The sequence below is a fragment of the Ambystoma mexicanum genome, chromosome 2p (assembly GCF_040938575.1).
Source record: "Ambystoma mexicanum isolate Mex_15411 chromosome 2p, UKY_AmexF1_1, whole genome shotgun sequence".
In the NCBI taxonomy this organism is placed as follows: domain Eukaryota; kingdom Metazoa; phylum Chordata; class Amphibia; order Caudata; family Ambystomatidae; genus Ambystoma; species Ambystoma mexicanum.
Genome location: NC_090923.1, coordinates 538752187 through 538774422, shown reverse-complemented (window position 1 = coordinate 538774422; position 22236 = coordinate 538752187). Strand labels below are relative to the sequence as shown.

Genomic DNA, 22236 nt, shown 5'->3' with positions numbered 1-22236 from the left:
TGGGGGCAGGGCGAGCGCGGCGAGGTGACAGGAAACGGCGCCTGGCTTAAGCGGCAGCGTGACACTGTCACTGGCAGGGCATTGCGCGCATGGAGGCACTCCGCACGTGCTCCCTCCCTGAAACCCAACACAGACCAATATTGATCCCAGGCTAGAGCTTTGGCGGCAGCGTGGCACTGTCACTGGCAGGGCATTGCGCGCATGCAGGCACTCCGCACGTGCTCCCTCCCTGAAACCCAACACAGACCAATATTGATCCCAGGCTAGAGCTTTGGCGGTTTAACACACACACTCACGCACTCTCTCTCTCTCACTCTCTCTGAGCAGCAGGCATCACTGCAGTGTATTTAGTTACTTTAAAAGTAAGGAAACACACCGCTCTCCGAGGTGAGGGAGCAGTAATTAACGTGACTGGTGGTAGTAGCAAACATAGAGTCAGAGGACAAAAGCCTACCCAGGGGATATTGTTGTGGCCCAAATAGGCCAAGTACACTGAGGATATTTGAGATAAGAGGCTTTATTGCGAACAGGTGTACAACTATGACACAGTTGCCTCGCTGTGCTCTATTCTGGTAGATAACTCTTACTTGGAGACTGCAGGTAATGTGGTGAGGGATAACTTGCACGAAGGACAGTAATCCGGTGTTCAGGAGGAGTGCCAGGGCTGCCCGTGCTCAGAATGCGCTCCTCTCGCGTCGTCTCCATCACGTCAACTCGTGAGCGGTCGGGTTTGACTTCTCGCAAGCTTGTAATCTCCACACCCCCTATGCTGTAGAAGCATTGAGCATGAATGTTTTTTGACGGGAGCATGGCATGTTTTACTGGTGTTTTTGAGCAATGCCAACTTGAGTGTATTATGTGAAGTTGGGGTTGGAGTGGGTAAAGGGTACCCAGTGTTGCTGGCTGGGTCCTACTGTGGCATGGAATTTTTTACTTGCATTAAGGGCAAAGATAATAGTGTTTACATGGGGGGGAGGGGCATGTTACCTTACTGTGGCCGGGCATGTTTTTTACTTGTGTTAATGGCCAAGGCAACTGGGGTGGAGGGACATTTGTGCAGCTCACAGGCAATGCATTCTTACTGTGTTATTGCACATTTTATTGGCGTTACAGGGTAAATGCCAGCTCTGTCTCTGCTTTTGACACCCTTCTTCCTGAGAGTTATACAGTCCTCTCCAAGTCCAGGCCTCAACGGCCTGGAGGTGGAGTGGCCCTTGTCTTCCCTGAATGGATTCCTGCTTCTGTCATACCTATTCCTCCTTTGAATGTCTTGTCTGCAAGCTCTGCATCCCTGTCGATCACTCTCGCTACCATCTACTGGACCCCTGGGCCGGTCTCCCTCTTCCTATCTTAGTGAGCCGACCTCACCGCTTCCCTCCTGACCTCTACCCTTAATCTCCTCCTCCTTGGATATTTCAATATTCATCTTTAATCTCCTGATGCAGCCTTACCCTTCCTCAACCTGTGTGACTTTCTCCCTCGCCCTTTATCCATCTGGCCCCACTCAGCTGCGCACATTCTGGATGCATTCATCTCAGCTGACCTCTTTCCAACCCTCTCAGTACACCTCTCTTGTTCTGATCATTCTCTCCTCTCCTCTGGCGCTCCCCAGCTAAGCCTCTACTCGCACTGCCAGCCTCTTTTTCCGTCATCTGGCCGATGAAGTGAGTGTCAGTTGCCGCCCATTTTATTCCCCCCTCCAGGCTCGGACTAGCCTATAGGGCAATGGGCCCATGGCCGAACCAAAAAACGCAAACTGCTAGTGTTGGTCGTTTTTTTTGGGTCAAACTGGGCCACTTTTCTGTCCAGTGTGGGCCATTTTGATTAGTTACTTCACTATGCGGCTAACAACTTTGACCAGTGTTGCTGAATAAATATTCTTTATAATGCACTATTTGCGTCACATTTTATCAAAAAACTCCTCCTTGGGTACTATTCAAACAGTGTCACAAAAGAAATAAATTGGCATTTGTAACGGTGGACCACTTTTTCATTGGTGCCAGACTCTGCCCCCCTCCACTCCTGCTATTGACTCTCACTCTAACTCAGTCCTTGCTAACCTTCACCTCTCCATCTCCAACACCCTTGGCATCCTTGCCCCTGCCATGAGGATCCGCATGAAGCCTGCCTCCAAGTGCAACAGTTGGTATGATTCTGACCTAGCCTCGCTGAAAAGCAAGTGCAGAGTTGCGGAAATGGAAGTGGTTGGCTTCTTGCACATCCTCTGCCAAATGGGCACGTCGCCTGCTCCAAATGCACTATAGACACTCCATCCGGACCAAGAAGCGGGCCCATATTCAAGTCTGCATCTCTGGGGCCACCAACAACACAGCTGAACTTTTCAAAATTTGTAAGGAACTAGGCAATCCTACTGCAGTCTCTACTTCACCTCTCCCTTCCTAGGTCCTCTCCATGGCTCTGGCCTTACAATTCACAACCAAAACTCTGGTCATCCTGTCCTCACTTTCCTCTACTTGGCTCCCTCCTCCACCTGCACTTTGGCCTGCCTTGGACCCTCTCTCTCCATTATCTTCTAGAGGAGCAGGGCGGCACCTGTTTAGAGAACTATCAAGGACAATATTGCCACCCTCGCTCCATCTTTGACTATGTTCTGCGTCACTCTTTTGCCACTGGCTCCTTCCCATTACCTCTCAATCACTCCCTTGTGCACCCTCTCCTAAAAAATCAGTCTGCGGACCCTTCCTGCCCAGCTAACTACTGCCCTATCTCCACTACCCCCCCTTCCTGGGCAAACCTTTGGGGAAGCTGGCCATCTCCCAACTAATCCTTCACATTAAATCTGTTGGCTCTCCACAATTGCCAATCTGGCTTCAGAGCAACCAGAGGCACGGAAATTGCTCTCCTGAACATCGTGATGACCTGCTCTCCAACTCACCGTCTGTAACAATCTTCTGCCTTCGACACAGTCAATCACTCCACCCTCTTTAATTGACTCTGTGATACTCCTGGACTTCACGGGATGGGTACTGGTGTGGTTGACCTCGTTCCCTTCAAATCGCTGCTCCCAGGTTCAAATGGGCCCTTTTCTCTCCTCTACCCCACTCTCTACCTATGGCGTCCCTCAGTGCTCTATCCTATCGCTATGGCTTTTTAACATTTACCTTGCTCCTCTTGCTCACTTGATCTCCACCTTCTCTCCTCACTTCCAGTGTTATGTGAATGACTCTTCGTTAAGCTTCTCCACTTTACCTCCTCTCTCATTCCCGATTGTCTGACTGCTATCCAGGCATGGTGTGCCACCAATGATCTGTCTTAACGCCAGGAAGACCGAGATCCTTCTGATTGGAACTCCTCCCCTGCCTCCCTACCCCCTCCTATCTGGCTGCTCTCCTTGGGCCCGCTCCCTCACACTCTTGTGAGGCAAGAAACCTGGGAGTAATCTTCGACTCCTCTCTCTCCTCATATCGCTGACCTTGCCAAGAAGACTCACTTTCAGCTCCTCCTCAGTGGCCTTTTCCCCTTCCTCACTTCCCCCAAAACCTCAATGTCTCCAGAGCTTTGGTTCACTTCAGGCAGGACGAATGCAACATCCTCTTCCTCAAGCTGCCTCTTTCCTCCCTCCTCCCTCTTCAACTAATCCAGACTAGGACTTCAAGACTTACCCTTGTCCTCAAACCCATGGACCGCATCTCTCCAGCCCTAAAATCAAGACCCTCTTCATGGTCCATATGGCTTTGTGGGGCCTGGGACCATGCTACATCCAACTTTCTCTCCCTAAATACCTTCCGTTCTCTAGCTCTAACTCTCTGCAGTCCAGCCGTTTCCCCAAGCAGAGAGTGGGGGGTAGATCGTTCTTCGGCAGGAGCTTCCCTCTGGAATGGCCCTCCTGCCCTCTCGGACTTTAGCCGATGTCCTCCAGTTCCGGAAGCTTCTCAAGACCTTCCTCTTCTCCCCCTTCCTTGCTAATGCCCCCTGCTGTTCCAACTATCCACCTCGCCCTCCCTCGACCAGTCTGCCTCAGCACCTCTCTACTAGCACTTGCCTCTGGGCACCATTCCCTGACTGGACTACCGAGTCTGGTCCACCCACTGCACTAGCTGCCCCTTATCCTGTTCCGCTAATGCACTTGCCCCCCAGCCTCCTGCCTTCTTCCACCCCCTGCGCTTCTGGCTTGCTGCACTTGCACAGTCCGAATGGCACAAGGCCTAGTAGGACCGTTTATTGTTTTTATCCTTCCCGGTACTAATCTGTCGTTATCCCGTGTCCCCTTTTCCTCCAGTGACAATTCGCCCTATGACATGTTATAATGCTGCCCTGTATTGCACTTGGCCCTTGCTTTGTAGTTTGTACTTGCCTCCTTTAAATAGTGTTGTCCTTGTAGTCACTTATTTAGCCCCTGGTATGTACCCCACATTGCTCCCACTCAGACCAGTTCACTACTATGTCCTTTTTAAAAACACTTTTTTGGGTGTGTGTGTGCGCGAATGCAAACACCCTTGCAACTGTGCAATCTAAAATGATTTCTGGTCGACCTTGACATCTCCACTTAACTTATAACATTACTCTGCAAACATTTACCGAAACTGCTTGTATGAACAATTGATCAAGTTTTAATCGAGAACTGCCACCCTCCATGTGTTCCCGGGTGTCAATTAGATTAAAGACCATTACCCTAGCTGTGCTAAAGATAGCAACACCCCCAGCTCATCGATTTGCCACTGTTTCTGCTCCTTCTCCACTCCCCTGACCTCTCTTCTTTAATCCCGATACTTATTTTGAGCTCAACCGTTCTATCAGGGCATGACAGCCCACCCGCCCCCACTGTCAGTCTGTCGTGATACCCTTAAGTTTTCACTCCTACCCACCAACCTTATCCTTCTGTATAATGCACAGCCCTCCATACCTGATCCACGAACCTAGCATCATTGTATTTTTTATATATATATATTTCCCCCTGCCACCTCCTTAAATTCATTTCATTAACCATCTAATATGCATCCGAATTATCTTAATGTAATAATTTGTTCAGAGTACATGTTGTGCCACATCTTCTTTCTTCCTTTTAAATGTTGTATAGTGGACCGCTCACCACCCACCTTAAATCCCTTTCAGATCACCAAACTCCTCTGTCCGAACATCAGGGGGATCCAAGTGGGCCAATTGTTAACCAGGGTAACTCCATACCCTCCCATAGTCACCCCCACCTTGCCGGGATAGGGTGATATTGGGAAATCGCCATGCCGATAAACGCCACCCAAATGGCTGCGAACACGGTCTTAAAGAAACAAAGTCCTAAATCCCTGGGATGAGCACTTTCATGTAAACTGACACGCCACCCTCCACATTCACTGGCTGCACCTGTTCACAAAAGCGCAATGCTGTACCCTGTGAACAGCACTCCACTGCAACAACCTTGCTGGGTAACCTATAACCAGGCAAACCAGGAGACTACTGAAACATACCCTATCTTTTTTTCTTGTCCATGTCTGATGCCCCTCAGTGAGTTCTGTGATAAACCTGAAGGTGACTCACTTGCTAGTCCCCGGGGATCTGTCATCCAGGTGACCAGGACATGGCCATCGGTATTGGATCCAGTTCCTGGGGGCAGACCAGTGCAGGAGGATCACCTGGATGGAGGGGTCCTCGGGGAGTGGAAGTAGGACACACACAGGTGAGACGCGGTACCCCCTTCTCTATAACACGGATTCCCCATACTACCGTGTAGGATATTCAAAGGTTCTACAACCCTCATTTACAACACAAACACTCTTACAACGTGAAAGACAACAGACTTAAAACCAGAGCCGTTTACCGGATATGTCCCAACACAAGGGTCAGGCAGAGTCAGGCAATTGACAATAACCATGCACATTGACAGCTCTTTCCCTTTCCCACATGGATTAACAGTGGAGCACACTTTGAGCAAGCCCGAAAGCACGAGGAAACGGCTATTCTGGACCAGCAGTTCAAACGGAGGAGAAAGGCGGAGAGACCTGGAGGGACGACGAGGGGCCCTTTTCAACTCAGACCAGCAAAGCCTCTGAAAGGGGAATCATAAGACCGGGAAATCCAGCTGGCGTATGGTGTGACTCCCGAGACAAAAAGCTCCAACAGTACACAACAGCACCGAACTGTGATGACCCAAGGTTGCAGGCAGCAACCTTGTTGAACAAAGAACGTGTGTAATATGAACTTTAAAGAAACCATAGTAAAAGGTTCAGAAGCACAGTGGTCAGGCGTTACAGGGTGCTCATTTGAAGGACTCGTACTGAAGCCTTTTTTAGGGTTGTGTTGAAACTATGAGAACCAAGAGGCCTTAGGAGAGGCCATTGTGAAATGTCAAAGTGGTCCTACAAGGGTCGAGCAAAACCCCTCGTACACTCTAAAGTCTTTGACACACTGGAGAAAATTTGATTGAACTGTGAAACTGACAAATGTGAACCCAACAAACATATGGCTGCGAATTGGAGGGTAAACAGTGATGTACTTTTGAACAGTGCTCCAGATAAGATTTTTACTGGGAGTATTTTACTTCCTATTTTTAAACTTTGAGTAAATGTGATTTCAAGAGAGTAAAAATGAATTTTCTCCTTTGCAAGAGAGTAAAATGCATATGACATCAGCCGACGTGTGCAAAAACTGTATGGAAATCATTAATATGCTGTAGGTTTCTGCATTGTGACAGAATACATGTTTCTTTATTTCTCTATGGTCTGGCCATTCTTGGAGGGTAGAGCCATGAAGGTCTTCTCCAACATTGCCAACGCAGCCCCCACCACCATTCACTGTGGAGTCCCACAGGGCTCTTGCGCTGCGCCCACTCTATACAATCTGTTTACAAAACCCCTCTTCGATAAGCTTGACGCCCTGGGTATCGCGTACACCGACTACACGGACGATACCCAGGTACTCCTACCACTCTATGGAGTAGTATACCTCAAAGATGCCGAAGCACTCCACACAATCTATTCCACCATCCAGGCTTGGATGGCGGCCAACGGTCTCTGCCTCAATGGGGAGAAGACCAAAATGATCATACTAGGTCTAAAAACCACCCTAGCCAAACTAGACGAACCATACTCCAATTTCATCATTGATAATACCATCATCCATGTGCCTATCTCTGTGAAGGACCTAGGAGTTCACATAGACTTTACACTATCCATGACAAAGCAGGTCAGCGCCATCTCCTCCGCCTCAGCACACACCACCAAACTCATAAATGCAATAAAGCCATTCCTTTTTCAAACACAATTTCCTATCTATAGCCAGAGCAACCATCGGTGCCAAACTCGACTAGTAACGCCCTCCTAACGGGTACTTCTGCAAAAAACATAAACCGACTCCAAATCACTCTGAACAATGCGTTAAGGGCAGCACTCGGCCTCCCAAAAAGAGACAATATTACCCATGACAGATAGGAAGCCCACTGGCTCCCAGTAAAAGAACGCATCACATTCAAAATCCTCTCACCCGCAGTGCACCCTCATATCTGTCGGACACCATAACCAAATCCTCCTCCACACGACCAGTCAGGACTCGCTCCACCAATCAAATTCACACCACCCACATACACAAAGCGAGACCAGGAGGGTTAAGCTTCCCCTACATAGCCGCCAAGTCCTGGAACTCTCTTCCTGCCAACATCAGAGCTCAAAACTCCCCTCTCGCCTTATGAATCACCCTCTTCAACATGCAAGATCAATGTAACTGTAACCAAGAAGTTTTATCTCTAATTATGAAAAATTGTCTGAAACCAGTGATAAGAACTATCGTAACTAACCATGAAGAATCTCTGTAACTAAGAAGAAATGTCTGTAACTAGCGCCATGATGCCCCTGGGCTGCTGCACGCTCAACAAAAGCGAATAAATAAATTTGATCTCTCCTGTATATATTTAAATGCCAAACACAAAAACCTAGCCAACTATATAGTAAAGCAAACCTGAATTGTATTATGTGTTTTGAGTTTTGATAACAGACTTTTCTTTTGATGTTTAATGAAAGTGTTCATTTCCTGGAGCTATTACTACCTAATGGTATGTCAATGTTATGATACACCAGTGCAAAGAGGCAAGACTCCATGCCAAATTCTATATCTAATCTCCTGGTCAAATGTCATTTATATAGCGCTTTTGGCAAAGCACTGTACATAGAACCTATTGAAAATTATCACCAACCCAAAGTCGGTACTCCTTTATCGACCTCGAAAGGATGAAAGGCTGAGTTGCCAGGATTCAAACCTGCAACCTACAGATCGCAGCAACGAGCGCTCAACCGGCTGAGCTATCTTATTGGATAACATCCTTCAGAGGTCGGTAAACTGAGTATCAGCTGAGGTATAATAATCTGTGTCTAGATGTTGGACGAACCATAGGTATTGGATTATCACAGGGGCAGGTTTTGCTGAGTTTCTATTAATTTACAAATGTAACTTTCATTTGTTTTTGAACATCGCTTACACTTCCTGGAGAGTCAGGCTTCGGATGTTTTAGTTGTAGTCTTGAAGATTTGAGAAACTAGAACACCTGTGATTGGTATCACTCACCCTTAAGCAAAGACTCTGCTGCCACTGACTATTTATAGTAATGTACCCCATTGACTGCAAGGTTGAATGGATGTAAACTAGACCGTGCATACTTTAAACACTGTTTTTTATAATTGGAGTGTTAATCAAATTATCAGTGTAAAAAATTATCTGCCTCCGCATCATTCTGCCCACAGCACAGGAACTCTGAAAAAAACAATTGTGCAATACTGGTTTGCTTTCACTGGGGAAAAAAGCATAATTTATTACAAAAGATTAACTTCGTTTTCCATCTTATTTATTATACAATCCTAAATTGCTAGGAAAATAAGTATGCACAGTTCTTCTGTTTGCTCCATGAGCATCAACTTTTTTGAAAGGCTTCAGAGAAATACATTCTTGTTTCAGAGGTTTTTCTCCATGGAATGCAATTCTATCCATGTTGATAAAAAAAATCAAAAGAAGTGTTCTGGTTTCTGTCAAGCAACCTGACCTTTGCACTGCCCTCTTCTCCAAACTTGTGTGGAAATGTACACAGGAAAATAATAAAGCTGTCGTATTTACAATACTTCAGCCTGACCCAAGGTTTGCATGGATAGTGGGTCTGTAATAACACCTGCTATTGCCAGAATAGAACTAAACTCAGAAGATTTAAAGAGCTGACCTGATCCATTTTCGACTTGGAAGTTTGTTATATTCCCTTGAGGGATATGGAACACAAGTAACCCAGGCACATTTGCCCTTCTTGGACTATATCCGAGAGATGCAGCTTGATTCACTAGGTGTACTAATGTGTGAGGATCCGCTCCCTTACTTGGGGAAACCATCTGAAGCCAAAAATAAGGCGTTGATACAATCTTAACCGCTGGCATTGATCATGTCAGCTGTCCCTTCCATACCATTTATATGTAGTTTTATTTTCCTGTCACAGTGTAGTCATGCTCGAACTGCTGGACAACAAGGTCCAAACACCTCTCTAAAGCTTCTGAACACAGGTGTTTGGAGCAATCCCAGCTCCTAAACATGCGCACATGCATATATCTGCGTAAATAGTCGAGCTTTCCTATGCTTATATTTGTATAAGCAAAACTACAAGTGCCAGACTGCTAAGAATAAAATAAGCACATGGACAGCTACTCACGCATAATGACATGCAGGACAGACCGGTATCAAAGTTTAGCCCGGGAAAACCAATTGGTCAGTGGGCACAATGGCACTATTTAGAATTTGAGTATGCATATTCAGCCTTTTGTATTAGTAATGAACATACCAAGGTTGTACAAATGAATTCCTCCAGATCACCAACTCCCGCAATACTGACTATGTGCCCAGCAAGACAGATGTTCTTTGTGGGACTCGGCTAATGCTAGTGACAGGGGTGATGTGCAATATGAGTTTGATTAGTGGATTATTGCAGATGTATGCGGGTGGGTGGCCATGTCCTGGGAGGGATACAGCTATCTTCCATTAAGATGGAGTGCGATGCGTACCAGTAAGACATGGCTGATATGTAGTTGCGATGAGTGAATGCAGACAATGCGGGTCTACTGGAATCCATTGAAGACATCCAAAGGCTCAGGGCATGCCTCTTATTGATCCAGTCATTGATGTACAGTGCCAACCTCTCCAAGACTAAAATATGACTGCTGACCAACAACACTGATGCCCGACATCCAGACCTGGTTCTCTACTGTGCACTTTAAAGGCATCACACCCCAGCTGGCCACCTGCACCAAGTGCGTTTCGACATCGACAGACACCTCCCCTTCAAATGGCACGTAGCAAGGAAGACAAATGGCTTGGTACCAACTTTCTCTCATGTGAAAAATCAAGCCTTTCATCCCAGAAAACAAATTCGGGCCTGCTGTCCAACCCTTGGTTCTCTCCCACCCCTTTTGGAAGGCTTTCCGGCTACCACCTTGGTTATCCTGAGACTCAACATAGCACTCCACAAATTTGACAACATAACCCTGACCCTCATGAACTGCGCTGGCTCTTGCTGCAAGCCATATCGTCTTCAAATCCTGCTGTCTCAACTACAAGGCTGTCACCCGGATGTCCCAAACCACCTCAATGTGAAACGCTGCATCTCCGAAGGCCTACGATCCACCAGAGTGAAGGACATATGCAACTTTAACTCTGCAAGTGCAGGAAGGGGAAAAAAACAGGCCTTCCCTGTCTATGCCCCAAGACTCTGGAACCTCCTTCCCATCAACATCCAACTCTTCCCCCTCTGTTCTGCAATTCAGGAAGGAGCTGAAGACCCATCTCCCTAACATCTAGCACCACACACCCTGCACACCCCAACGTGCCTCAGACTGGGTGATCTGATCCCCACTGTTTCCTCACCTAGTTATGTGTAGATCCATTGCTGACAATTGTCCTCTTTCCCCTGTTAGATCCCCTCTTCTTCCTAACCTTGTTCCTACCCCAATGATTGTAAAGCACTCCATTGCTTCCCGAAGCAAGGTCTGTGCTGAAAAACCCTAATAAAGTTTGAAATTGAGATACGATGAGCAAGAGCTTAAACCAGATCCTTTGTGTCAGGCATCATTCAGTCGCCAGGAGCTACTGCTGGGCAGCCAGTAGTGGTACTCTGGGCACTGCAAATCTAGCTTCCACATGAGATGCACACTTCAACTTTTTGCCCATTTTCTATGATCAGTTATATTTAAATGTGTCCTAATTCTTCTCAATGTACAATCTCAAAAACCTAAAGTTAATGTCACATATGCATGTTTTTAAGGCACCAGTTTGCATGGGGAGCCAAAAGTAGCTCCTGGTAGTTGTTTGGTTTTAAGCTAACCAGGCTCTCCTAGAGTAAAAGCAGAAGCTAAATGGCTCCCAGAAATTTCGAACCCTACATACTGAACTAAATGTAGTGATATGAAAGTTTCATTATTGATCTATATTAACTGCAATATCCCTGTTCCCATGCAGGTCAACATCTGGAGCGAAAGGGGGGGTAAGGAGTTCGTGTCGGCCCATCCCAACTCTGATTCACTGGTCATTTTGTTGGAGGCAGGTTGTGTAACAGTTGGAAGGATAATTTTATTTCCTGATGAGGTAGTGAGTAGTTGCAGTAAAACAATTTGTCCTTCTTATTGCAACCACCATTTAGACTCTTATTTGCAGAGGATAGACACATAACCATTTTAGCTTGTAGGTGCCTCATTGAAATTTGAAACTGCCTAAAGAAAGGTACATTCGGAGCTCTGTTGTATTCAGGACGGCTATTTTGACAATGGCAAGACTCATTCAGGTTTCTGCTCCTGAGATTACTTCACAGGGGCACTGCTACAATACTCAAAACTCGCTCTGCCCCAGATTATCCTCAGACTCGCTTAGAGCTCTGCACTTCCTAATACTCAGACTGAGAGCTCTGTCTCATGATGCTATACAGAGTTTGTAAGTGCGTTGCTCCTGATTTTACCCATCAGCCAACAGTGGTTACCTATTGTGATGTATTTTGGGTATCGTGATACTGTGCTGATTTGGTCTCCCAGAGGAAGAAGCGTAGACCAGGTAGGGCCTGAGAAAGCAAGGGCCACCCAAAATCTGGAAATGCCAACTCTGCAGCGCTGTGTGGGCATGTACAGATGTCAATGCCACTGCAGTGGGCCCAACTACATTAGCTTCAGGCCCCACTTGTTGGACAATCCTGGCTACGCCTCTGCAGGGCTAGGGGTAGGCTGGGCTCTGGGTAGGGGTGAAATTAACTGTGCTCAGGTTGGACCTCCCTAAGTACAGAGCTAGGCTCCAAGCAGGGCAAGTATCCAGAAAGGGGTGATTTGTGGGCGCATGAATGGTGTCACAATTGGGGTAACTGAAGGGCCATGCCGGGTTGTTATCAAACGCTAGGCTGGGCTCTACTCGAGGCTGAGCTCCTTGTTTATTCACTCTTGCCTCGTATCGAATGGGCAATGCACTTGTGTTCAGGTGGCTGAGATATGGTATGGTGTAGAATGGGCTGTGAAGTGGGTTCGAGGCAAGGCGGTGCCCTGAGCTAGGCTTTGGGAGGGGCATCTACAAGCAGAGCTAGGATACTGTCAGGGCTGCATTGAGTAAGGCTTGGCTCTGTGCTGAGGGGTGTCGACTGGCCTGGGCTACCAGCAGGACCAAGCTTCAGACTGCATTCTAGGCCAGGTTGAAGTCCTGATTGGGAGGTTATTCGTGCAAGACAGTACGTCAGGCAGATTTGGGCTTTTGTACTGGACAGTGTGATGGGTTCTGGACCAGGAAATGCAACGGGATGCCATTGGCCTGCGGGCCAAAGATGCTCAGTGGCATACCTATTTCTTTTTGTTAAAGCACATTTAAAACAAAACCGACTAGTCTTAGTTCTTGTTATTACCGGACAAATCGCAACCGGATATAAAATGGCCATCAGTGGATAGGCCTCTGCCAAGTCTCCAAATAAAACATTGCTTTTGATTAACATGGTTTCTGATCAAAATAATTAAGTTGGTTATCGGTAATTGGAAACAAGTTGTATTCAAGATTTTAAAGAAACTGATAGAAAAAATATAGCAATTCACAGCTAGCCAGCCCACTAATGGCAAAACATATTTTTTTGATGAAGCACACTGCTGCGTTTTAATTACAAGCTCATGATGTCAGAATGCCAGAAAATGAAATGCATATCTTTTACCCCAATAAAAATCACAAAAAATGCTTTCTCTCAGACTTTATATATGGGTGCATAACCTGATATTTTTCCCCTTGACCTGTCATAATTTTCGCTGGGTGGCAACGTGTTTGTTATTCGACACCAACACATTTTAGGTCTGGCAAGAAAGAATGTCATATAAGTGGACCCACGTGTAAATCCTGTCCTCACTCTCCTCCACCTCCCCCCCTTCTCTCCCACGCCTGATCCCCTGCCTCCCTTGGCCCCCCTTACCCTTAAACCCTTCACTCTCCTCCCTCCTGCCCATAGCAACGGATGAGGTCTCTAAAGTGGTCTGCTCTATGAAGGTAGCCTCCAAACAGGTGATCCCTGCTCCCCCCCCCCCCCAGAACCATTAATGACAGCATCTCCTCTTTCACCCCAGCTCTTGCTGACTTCTGTAACCACTCCTTCACCACTGGCTATTTCCCTCTGTGCCTCAAGCATTCCCTTGTGTACCTTCTTAGAAAAAGCCGTCTGGTGACCCCTCCTGCCTGGCTAACTATCGCTGTATCTCTACTACCCATTTCCTGGGTAAACTCTTAGAAAAGTTGGACCCTCCCACCCCCAACTGACCCTCCACACTGATCTTGTTGGTTGTCTTCATTACCATCAATCTGGATTCCGGGCATCCACAGGGACGGAAACTGCTCCCCTGAACACCCGTGAAACCATGCTCGAAAACCTCGACGACTCATAAAACTGTGATACCCTCGGCATCACTGACCGGGCACTGGATTGGCTTACCTCCTTCCACACTAACCGCCCTTACCAGCTGCAATTGGTGGTGGAGGAAAAAGGGCCCAACCTCACTACCCGTGGCGTCCCCCAGGGCTCTATCTATCTCGCCCCTCTTGCTCACCTGATCTCCTTCTCTCCTCATTTTCAGTGTTATGCCGATGACACACAGCTTTCCTTCAAGCTTCCCTCTACATCCCCCCCTCTTCCTCCTCTCTCATCCCTGACTGTCCTCCATTGAGGCATGGTGTGCAGCGAATGATCTCCGTCTCAATGCCAGGAAGACAGAGATCCTCCTCATTGGGACACCTGTACAGTCATTTCCTCCAACCCTCTAGCCACCCTCTTTGGGCCCTCTCTGGGCCCACTTCTCTTTCCACCACCATCTTGTGAGGCCAAAAAGCTATGGGTCATCTTTGACACTGCTCTCTCCTTCAGCCCGCACATCATGAACTTTACCAAGAAGTCTCTCTTCCAGCTTCACCTCCTCAGAGGCATCCTTCCTTTTCTCACCTTCCCCCAGAAGCTCAATGTCGCCAGAGGTCTGGTCGTCTCCAGGCTGGACTAATGCAAAAGCCTCTTTCTCATTCTCCCTCTTTCCTCCCTGGACCCCCCTCCAGCTAATCCAGAATAGGGCTGCAAGTTTTATCCTTGGCCTCAAGCCCAGGGACTGTAGCTCTCCACCCGTAAATCTCTCTACTGGCTCCTCGTTGCTGTAAGGATCAAATTCAATACCCTGCGCATCATCCACAAGGCCTTTTGGGGCTTGGGACTGGTGTGTCGTGATTATAATGAATCAAAGAATAACTAATCCCATTACAACGAACCAAAAATAACGAATTCCAAAATAACGAATTGGGGGAAAAAAAACTTTAAAAGGGGTTGGGACTGGGAATAGTGGTTTTGGGTTTGAGGCAAAAGTATTAGGAACAACAAAAAGGTGGTTTGGGGAGGGAACCACCACCCCTCCCCACCCAAAAACAACAAAAAAGGAATTCGTTGTTTTGGTATTAGTTGTAATGGGATTAGTTATTTTGGATTCAATAAAATCACATGTAAACCTAGGACCACGCTATCTACATCTTTCCCTCCCTAAATAGTCCACTGCTGGAGCCCTACCTCCTCTAATTCCAACTCTTAACTGTCAAACGCTTCTCCAAGCAGAGAGTGGGGGGCAGATCTCTCTCCTCGGCTGGTGCCTCCCTTTGGAACAGCTTCCCTGCCACTCTCAGACTTGAGCCGGACCTCCTTAAGTTCCGGAAACTGCTTAAAACTCTGCTCATCTCTATCTCTTTCCCGCAGGATCCCAGGCCCTTCCTCCCAGTCAATACCAGCACTCTACACACCTCCCCCACCCACTGCACTGCGGGCCCCTGCCTGGTGGCTCCACATACCACCCATGAGAGTCGCCTTTACTAGCACTTAGCCTGAAGTTCTCCTCCTTGGCTCCTCTTGGCACTTTCCTCCAGGTCCCTCCCCCAGCACTTGTCGCCTCCTCTGCTCCCCCTTCCATCCCCTTCCCTGCACTTCTCTTCATGCACTTAGCACTGCTGAATGCCACAAGGCCTGGGGGAGGAGGGGAGGAGGGGAGGAGGGGAGGAGGGGAGGAGGGGAGAGACACTCTCACATCTTTGATGTCCTGGGTGTTCGTCTTAGCAGTGCACGGTGGTGACGCGAGTTATGGTTGCTTAGCTTACCATAACTGGCGAATATTTCGGTTTTCCTTGGAACCATAATGTCCCTTTAACAAGTTTATTTTCACTGAATTTCATAGGTTTTTATTAGTCCAACTTAACCACAAGGTCCCTTTTTAACAAAGTTTTTTTTAAAGTGAATTTCATGGGTTTTTATCAGTGCATGCTATTTTCCTACAACTTAATAATATCATACTTGGCCAATAAACAATATTTCTGTCCAATTTACAAAGTTTCACCTTAAAACTCTGCCATTTTCCACCTTGTAACATCTTTTTTAAAACACCTATACACTTTTAGCAACTTTTTTGAAGTTTGCATCTGTAGACGTCCGGGAACGTCTGACTTCATCGCAGACCTTCTGGACAGTGCCATGTGACCATACGCGTGCGCGCTGCATGGTGATGTGTTCACGAAGGCGTCTGCACTTCGTGATCGTATCCGTGCTTCGAAGACAGTTCGGAACTGCATTTTCTACTGATCTAGGAACTTGCAACTTCAAAATTTCCCTTGCACACCCAAGACACCTTTTCGTACTCATAATCCATTACCAATCTAGTACACAGTACATACTTGGAAGAATGTTATCAAAACTGCTATTTATATTTAAAAATGGCATCGGTTATTGCCATCCCTCCTCCCCAAGAGCCACCACCAGCTGGAGGACCTTCACAACAAGGAAAGCACAGTACTTTCAAAGACAAGGAAGAGGACCAAGAAGATGAGGTAGAGGAAGTGCCTAGTTTTAGCACCAAGATCAAATCATGGGTGCGCCAGTTCTTTGCTACTGTTGGGAGTGTACCAAAGGCTAAAGCTACCAAAGTGAAATGCACAGAGTGCCGTCGCAGACTACCTGGACAGTACTCCTACGGGACCACCTCCATGCGCCGCCACACCAAATCCAATGACTGCAATGCTCTCAGAAAGGTTGTTCCTTTCTCACCAAGTAGTAGGCTGTCTTCTTCCACCTCATCTTCCTCAACAAATACTGTAACCACACAGCCTGATGTCTGTGGGCATTTTGCAAAGTTTGGTGAGGATTCGTCCAGGGGGAGCGAAGTTATAAGCCGCCCAAAAAGTGTTATTCGTATGAGATGAGCAACTTAACCATAACTACATGCCCGCTACCGCAGGCCATGTTATATTTATTTATATAAAATCTGTTTTGCCACTGTTCTTATTTCCCCTCCTCCCTTCCTGTTTAGGCTTGTGGCGCTCTGAAACACAATTATGTTGTATAAAGTGCCTTACAAATGCTGAATAAAATAAATAAATAACTGAGCTGCTCCTTGATGCAGAATTAGTGCATCATGGTGAAATCTGTTACAGTGGCAACCATTTTGTAGAAGCTAACGTAACAGTTTAAGATGATTAAAGTTGTTTTTGTATTTGGATTATATCGCACAAACTTATATAGGAGACAACTGAGCGCCGTACAAGTAATTTGGGGTTAACAAAGGTAGTATTAGGGGAGGGTCGGGGTTACAGTAGCTTTGATATCGCCTAATACAGGGGTGGTGTATATCTAGAAGTAGCAGGTGCGAAGTGATCCCCTAAATATTCTCTGAAGATCAGGGTCTTGAGTACCCTCATGAACTTCAGGAGTGTTGGAGAGGTCCTGATTGAGACCAGGATGCTGTTCCAGTAGGTTGCCGTGTAGCAACAGAAGGACGATTTCCGCGTTTTTATTTGCATGAGAGTTACATTTCGTTTTTAGACCAATTCGGCTGTTAATAATAATATATTATTACCTATCAATGGATTTAAAATGTGCCCATAGTTCATTGGGAGACACTTATATACCTTTTCAATGCCTGCAGTATGGCTGCCATGTTAACAAGCGCTGGCAAAGACCCCCAGGCCCCAGAAAAGAAAGTCTTACACTCTACATTTGCAAAGCCAGATGTATTGGTGTTTCAGTGCATCTTTCATTATGCAATGCACATTCTGTACCTTAGTTCTGGGAAGATGACTGCATGTGCATTCCGCTCTATGACTGCAACCGCACAATCTCCAGGTTGAAGGTGATCTCTCTGACCAAGGCTGGCCCTTCCAAGCTCCACATAGGGCAGTCTGAGGGTGAGCCCATTACAAAATGATGCAGATGGACCCTGCCTGGTACCCCGACATATACCCCATCATCCGGTCCTGCTTTTTCCTTTTTGTTCTGGGTTTTCTAGTCCTGCATTTATATTGGGGGTTCTGGAGAAGAAAGTCCCAGAAAAGATTTAAAAAAGCAAATCAGAAGAGAACTCCAGATTGGATGTACATTTCTGGAATGGCATGGGGCGTATTCAAATGCATGTAGAAGCCTTCAACTGTATTACAATTAACACAAATTGTCCCAAATCAATAGAAAATATATGCGATAGGTAAAGCAAGGGGGGGAGGGGTGCCAGTGCTGAGATCCAGGCCAGGGGAGTAGTGTGCCATGGGCTTGATGCAAAGTTAATGTCAGGTTTACTTCATTGCCAGAATAACCCGTCAGAATCCACAGACTGGGGATCCCGCGCATTTTTAATGCTGCAGAAAGTTACATTTCATGCCACAATGTCAATAGTCCAATTTTCAAACATCCACCTACCAATTACACCAACACACACACAAATGCCCACAGTCTTGTATTTAATCGGGTATGTGATCTGACAATGCGTAATTCCACTTCCTTTTGCAGTCTGCAGTCCACATTTGCCTCTGAGTTGTTATATTGCATGAAGTTGAGAAGACCATGAATTTGTCTGAAGCCAAACGGCAATAAACTTTCCAGCTGAAGCAGAGTGCCTTTTTTTCAGCCGGAATTTGGTGAAATAATTTAGCCAAGTTCTGTACACTCCTGCAGGTAACGGCACCATTTTCCAGATGATATCTTATGCCCAGGCATTGCCATTATGCCAGTGCCTGACAAATGCCTACACAAAATCCTTAACTATTGCCTTTGTGTGTATGGGCTTTACTGCAGCATATAACTTGAAACTGCAAATTTGTAGATGCCTCGTGCATTTCAGTTATCCCATGCCAATAGAAAGAAATTGTGACAACGCGCTGACCGACTACAATAGGTCGGCGTTGTGTTAGTGTTTCGTTTTATTCTTTTTAATTTGCTACCCCTGTAAGAGACTGTTGGAGAAATTTAACAGACAAGCAACTTAATTGTTCTGCCTCCTTGAATGAATGTCTGTTAGAGTATTTGGGTCTCTACTTTTATTCCTGTGTTTACTCTGCAAAGCCTGCTCTTACTGCATGAGGTCCTCCGTGATTACAGGCATTGTTGTTCATGGAACCTCCATGCATGGCTACGGTATCCATGTATACTTGTTATGCTTCAGATTATAGAATATGAGGGCGTTGAGCCCGAGGTTTGCAGTTGGTGGTGAGCTCCCCGGCGTGCTGGGGGTTGACTTACCATCTGTCTTAATAAACCGTTCTGAGCATCCTTGCCTGCGTGGTCCTTGTGTCAGTGTAGCCGCCTCTAACAAATTGGCGATGAGGAATTGGGTTCGAAGACGACCCCCAGCGTTTCCTCGTCCTGCCGCGGCAAAGACCAAGGAAGGAGAGCCAAGGTTCACCGCGGGGCAACAGTGGGCGCAGAACAACGGAGCAACTCCAAGTCCCTGACATCGAGGGTCGGGTCCGTTGGAGTGCCCCAGCACGGACAAGGGTGTCCGCCATAGCATAAGCGGAGCATTGTGCCTTCCATGTGACTGTGGAAGGTCTCAGCAGAGCGCAGGGGCATATCGCATGGGAAACGATGCAGGGCCGCTGCCCAATTAGGGGAGCGCCAGCAAGTCACGTGACACGTGGAAGAGGAATTCGTTAACAAAGCACAAAGGTGGTCACATGTCAATAGACACACGCCTTAAGAGTTACAAGGTTTCAAAGCACTTGTGAATTGCGGCGTGTCCACACAGTATTGGGCACACAGACACCAGTCTGCATGGAGCGGACGGGGAGCATGGTGAACAGGCTGTTAGTCTGTAGTGGTCCCCCAACATTAACGGAGGTGAACCAGTCTAATCACTAGGGTGTCCTGACAGTGACCACGCAATACAGCAAACCAGTAAGTTGGGCACAGTATACTGTTTTGAACATGTTATTTCTGGTGAATATCCAAGAAGAGTGAGTTGCATGCAGGGGCTTTGAATACTGTTAGTGAACGGATCCTGTGGAACACGTGCCCAGTATGGCAAATATTCCTGCCCCAGTGTTTATCCTGTCTAGCTCTGGTGAGCCCAGGATCAGAGGGGCTGATTGGAAAGAGGACTTCATTAAGTATGCTTTAGCAGCATTTGAGGCAAATTACTCAAATGAAAGAAAGGAATCTGTGTTCTGCTGGTCAAGATTTGCTCAGGAAATTGCCAGAGCCACCAAACTTGGGGATGCTGGTCCCTATGAAAAGACCCTTGCCAAACATTTTATGGTGGAGGAGAATATCATCTTGGAACGTTACAAATTTGCTACCAGAGAACGAAGGCATGGCAAGAGTATTGAGGAATTTGACAGCGCTCGAGAGGGTTGGCAGTAAAATGCAGGTTCACACACTGTCACGATGAACATCTGAGAGACCAACTAATGATTAAGTGTGCCAATGACAACATCAGAAAGGAATTATAGAAAGAGCGCAACCCCTTGCAAGAAAAGGTAATCGAAATTGCGAAAATGGTGGAGCATACAGAGAAGTGCATCTATACCGTTCAGTCTGATAAAGGGAGTGATCAGACACGAGACAAGGCCATAGCAGAAGAGGGTTTGGTGCATAAAGTTTACAGGGCTCCATCCAAATCATATGTAACTGATAGGTCCAGAAGGTATGATAAAAGGCAGGAGAGTGGATGAACGGAAGGTCCCAGACAATAGGGGTCGGGGACGCTCATGGATGCCTGCAAGACACAGTAAAATACCTATAAGAGGTGCCGGGATGTTCAGAGAAAGTAGAGGCAAGTCTAGTTGAAGGTGCTTCAGGTGTGGCAGCACCATACATTTGGCAATTGATAAGAAATGTCTGGCGTGGCACATATGTCATGAATGTGGAAGAAAGACATTTGGCATGGTACTGCAGCAATTTACCGTCTGGCCAGATTAATGCTATTGATGATGTGTCTGAGGTTGAGAGTGTGGGCAGGGAGGTTGTATTTTCAGTCAATGCTGTGGCGGGGAGAGTGAAAATACCCAAACCTTATGCTGATGTAATGATTAAGGGTATACCTGTGAAAATGCTAATTGACAGTGGTGCTGACTATACGTTGATCAGTGTGGGAGTATGGAAAGATACATTCAAGTGTTGTACCTTGTGGGAGGATTATGTCAAAGCCAATGCTTATGGGGATGTCCCCATTGAGATCATTGGGTGCTTTGAGAGGTTCAATTTAAAGGAAGGAAGGCTGTAGCCACTATTTATGTAGCAACCAAGGGAGGCAAGTTATTGTCCTGGAGTGATCAGGCGGAATTGAAAATCGGGTTGGAAGCCAGTCATCCCGAACAGGTGCTCATGGTGAAGGACGTAGATACACAGGATGAGGCTGTGGAAGTGGTGGATGTGAACAAAGGAAGCAAGCTGGGGTGTTTGAGAGGATTCGTACACAAGATTAGTTTGAAGAAGGGAGCCACCCCCAAAGTTGCCAAATTGCGCACAGTGCCTTTGGCGTTGCGCAAGGAGGTAGAAGGGGAATTGTAAAGAATGGAAAGAGATGGGGCCCCATCGTAGTAGTCAGGAAGGCCAGTGGACAAATCGGGCTATGCATTGACCTCAGACACCTCAATAGCATGGTGGTTGCCGAAAGATTTCCTCTTCTGAGGATTAATGATTTACTAGTGGGTGTGGCAGGTGGTACGATTTTCTTTTTTTATTTTATTTATTGTTTTTAAATAATTGATTTTAAGTTGGCTTACCACCAGGTAGAGCTCCATGAGGACTCCAAGAATCTCAGGGTAATCATAACACCCACAGGATTGTTCGGGTGTGTGAGGATGCCGTTCAGATTAGTGTCCGCGGCTAGCGCATTTCAAAACAGTTGGGAGTGATGTGCTAACAAGATGATGTGCTGGTTTGTGGGGCTGATGAGGATGAACATGATGTGCGGTTGAAGAGTTATGAGAATCCTGGAGGAGGCTGGGTTGACGATAGCCACGGAGAAGTGTACCTTTTAGAGCTAACAAGGTAGTTTACCTAGGGCACGAGATCTCCGGGAATGGGGTCAAGCTCAAGGAAGATGCGGTGGAGGCAATTGGGAATATGCTGGCCCCTAAGAGTAAAGCTGATGTGTTATCATTTCTGGGATTGAGTTTTATGGTACGTTTATTAGAGGACTGGTACACAAAACAAGAAACCTGCAGAGACTTGCACGGAAGGGGTGAATTTTAGTTGGGATGAGAAATGTGAATTAGAATTCGAGGAGATAAAGGCTTCAATAGTCAATGCGCCCATTTTGGAAGGGTTTGAGGAGAGTAGGAGGACAATTCTTTTTGTTGATGCCAGTGACTACGGACTTGGTGCAGTTTTGATGCAACAGGACAGTGTAGGCTTATATACCATTGTGTTTGCTTCCAGGAGCCTCAAAGATCCAGAGAGTAGGTATTCTGTGGTAGAAAATAAGCGTTAGCGTGTATGTGGGGCGTAGAAAAATTCAAAAGGTTCCTGTGGGGGAGAGAGTT

The 22236-nt window shown here is 46.7% G+C and overlaps 1 protein-coding gene across 1 annotated transcript in view; it reads left to right on the top strand.

Moving 5' to 3' along the window:
- The window catches only part of NUP210 (nucleoporin 210), a 1233892-nt gene that overhangs the window by 589 nt on the left and 1211067 nt on the right, over positions 1–22236 (top strand). The window lies entirely within an intron of this gene.